The sequence below is a fragment of the Spermophilus citellus genome (genome assembly GCF_964194105.1).
Source record: "Spermophilus citellus genome assembly, contig: SCAFFOLD_102, whole genome shotgun sequence".
Lineage (NCBI taxonomy): Eukaryota > Metazoa > Chordata > Mammalia > Rodentia > Sciuridae > Spermophilus > Spermophilus citellus.
This window is the reverse complement of record NW_027672732.1, coordinates 1,093,739-1,097,250: the sequence shown is the minus strand read 5'-3', so window position 1 is coordinate 1,097,250 and position 3,512 is coordinate 1,093,739.

Genomic DNA, 3,512 nt, shown 5'->3' with positions numbered 1-3,512 from the left:
CTTCGCACTCTTCCAGCGAGCGGTCCACACCCTTCGGCTGGAACCAGGAGCTAAAATGGCGGCGGCAACGAGGGCTGGGCCTGCGCGCGCGCTTCCGCAGCGTGCGTGCTGAGCGTGCTTGCGTGATGCACGCGCACGCCACCCAGATATCAGTATATCAAAACTTTAATGACTTAAAACAATGATTTATTTGATTTTTCATGATTCTGAGAGTTCTATTGGCATTTCTTCTGCTCTTTTCACCTTGACTCACTCACGCTGGGGCTGAGTGGATGAGCTTCTTTTTCCATGTGGACTCTCACCCTTTAAGGAAGTTAGATCAGACTCTTCCCATGGCAGAAGTTCCCAAGAAAATGAAGACAGAATCGGGAGACTTCTTAAGGCTTGCTTTTGAACTTATACATCATTTATGCCATATTTTGTTGGTCGAAGCAAGTCAAAAGCCAGTCCAGAATTAGACTTGAGCTGCAAAATAACATGGTCATTCTACCTTTGTAGTTCCTGAAGTTTCAGGAAGAAATTCTTCAATGAGATGGGAAAAAAAAAAATTGGCACAGTAAGGAATCAAATTGCATGATTCTCATAAAAGAGGTTGCTTATTACTGGAGTTGCTCAATGGTAGAGCACCTGCCTAGCATGTATAGGGCCCAAGTGAAAGAAAGAGAGAAAGAAGGAAATATGAATAATTTGAGATAAATTCAAATTCTGTGTTATGGCTTAAAGATGGCAGGATTTTGACATTAGGAAGGAAGGAGCAACAGCTAAAGGGGTAAGACACAGACTGAGGCCTGTCCACCTCTGGTCTTTCTCTTTTTTTTTTCTGTCTCTTCCCACTTCCCCTTCTTCTGTGTCTTTTTCCCTTTTGCTTCTTTCTCATCTTCTTTCAACTTCCAGAGTTTTCCCCTTTATTTCTTTAGGAACATGAATTGGCCATAATAATAAACTACAATATTTATTTTTAAAAATATTTTAAAAAATATTTTATCACCTTCTCACTACATGTTTTAAAACCAATGAGACCAGATTTTAAGAAACATAAAGGGTGAGTCTAGTGGGTTGAAAGCTACTACACAAAGGCCATGACAAATGGAAGATAATGCCATAAAAATAGTAAGAATGATTTATGCTTGGGCTTTGGAATTAGTTTTAGTAATAGCTTGTCAGTGAGACCAGGCTGTTTGGGTGCTGGCTAATGGAAGCCCCTCTGCTGCCCCATTGACTTTCTGCCTGGGTCACCGCACAGCCATGGTTACTGAGGCAATGCACACGCTCCCATGCCCAGCCTTCCTTGTGGCAAAAGATTATTGGTTCATTGAGGCAGATCAGCTTTACTGTCCCTAGATGGGAAGGCACATGCTCACATGAGGCGGGGGCACCCTGTTTCTTTTTATCTTTATCCTCTGAATTAAATACCTGAACTTCTTTTTAGACTTATATAAATTCTGGTTTTTGCCTTATACATAGGTGGGTGGAAAAGAAAGGCATAGTAAAAAGAAACTAGAGTTGGTGGCAAGTATACACTTAATCTGGGGGAAACCAAATGAGATCTGGCTGCTTCCACTTCAGACCAGTCTCGCCTGAGCTCCCCAGGTTAAAAGAGGTTTTGTTCTCTTAAAGCTTTTTATCAGTAGCTCTGCTTATCTGTGGCTGCTGCCATCGCCACAGAGCAGCCCAGGAAGGTGGAGAGTGCTGTCTTACTGCTGGTGCTCCTCATTCATGCTTATTGGCGAAAGTTATGATGGAGCTCCTGAGAGAGCTTCTCGTGGTGTGCATGTGTGTAGGGAGCTCTAGTCAGGATGGGGTGTGCAGGAACTGACTAGAGGGACAGCTGGTTGTGAGACTGCTGTGGACAATTCTGGTATTGTATCTGCAGCCTGCTGTGGAAAGTGGTTTGTCCTTGCCTGTGGCTAAGAGTCAGCCCACTAGAGTCACTATGTAAACAAGACATTCTTCCTACACATTAGATATTTTTTGTGTGTGTTTTTAAGGGCATAAACATTGGAATTATTCAATTTGAGCCCAATTATATTTATAATATGAGCTGTTAAGCTCAGAAATATGTATGAACTTCCTTTCAGGGAGACTTTATTATTATGTTGTACTCTGATTTTCTCAGAGTTTATAAATTGACTTGAGTAAATATTATTTAAAAACTATGTAATTGAAAAAAAAGGCTTGGTACTCTGAAATTATTTTCATTTCCCTTCCACAGGACTTGTTTAAAACTAGCTTATAGGATTTTTGTTCATTGTTGTTCCTTTTTTCTTATTTTTTGCCTGATTTCACAGAATTCCTTAAGAACCATATAAATGGTTCTTTGTGTGACAAAAAGTACTTACTGATATCAGGGATTTTAAAAATCAAAGGCACACACGTTTATTAATTGTTTTTACCAACATTCAGATGAGTTCCCCCATCAACCATCAGTGCACCCCACCCCACACACACACATACACACACACATGAATATAGCAGAAATTAATGCCACCTCGTGCTGCTTTAAGTGCATGAGCCATAATATACACCAGGTGTAGTAATTAGCAGGCACACGAAGTCTGCCTATTTGTCTGGTTTTGCTGCTGTTGCTGTATCCCCTTGTGTTTTCACACCATCAGATAGTTGGATTTAATTGAGGCCACATCAGATGAGGCATTACTGACACCTTTAATGGAATGAGCATCCAGGGAGGATTAACTCATAATATTGATTGGCTTTTAGCCACTTGCTCAGAAGGGTGTCTGGGTAGCTTATTAGTTGCCTTTATTTACACCTTTATGCAAAGAGTGCAAATAGGAATTCTTAGTGCAATATGTTTTTCTAAGTACTCTTAATAACTTTTTTAAAAGGACTGATAGTAAAATGCAAATGTATTTAATTTTTTATTAGCAGTTCTGAATAAATATGTGTTAAATATATGTGCCTACACATTTACATATACCTGGTGTTTTGAAATATGGCAGTAGGAAAGCAGCCAGAAGCATTTCATCAATGTGTTTCAATTCTGAATGATACTAATCAGCTATTAGAAAATACACATGGTTGGAGAGAATCACTGAAAATGTACAGTGCAATTATTGTATGATAGCAGATTACCACAAAGTATAAATAAAGCCAATAAATCAGAGTTGTGTTGTATATGTCTTGGGTTATGACATATGGGTTGTAGCAATGTTCCAAATCCTTAGCAGTCTTCAAGATTTATTTTGTTGCAGGTTATTAGAAGAGTGTTTCATTTAACATTTTCAATTACTTTTTGCTTTCAAAGGACAAATCAAAAAAGTTTTGAGCTTTAGTTTTTTTAATGAGAGGGATGAGAACCATCTAGATATTTCTCTTTACTTGTAGCTACACTGAGAACAGTGGCATTTGCATTACAATAGGCAGTGTTTATTACTTGGTACACTATATAAATATATTGTTTTTACAAGTACATTTAATTATGCATTGCTTTGAAACACCTGTATAATTAAGTTGGTATATTACATTCATAAATTATTTCTTGACCATAATAA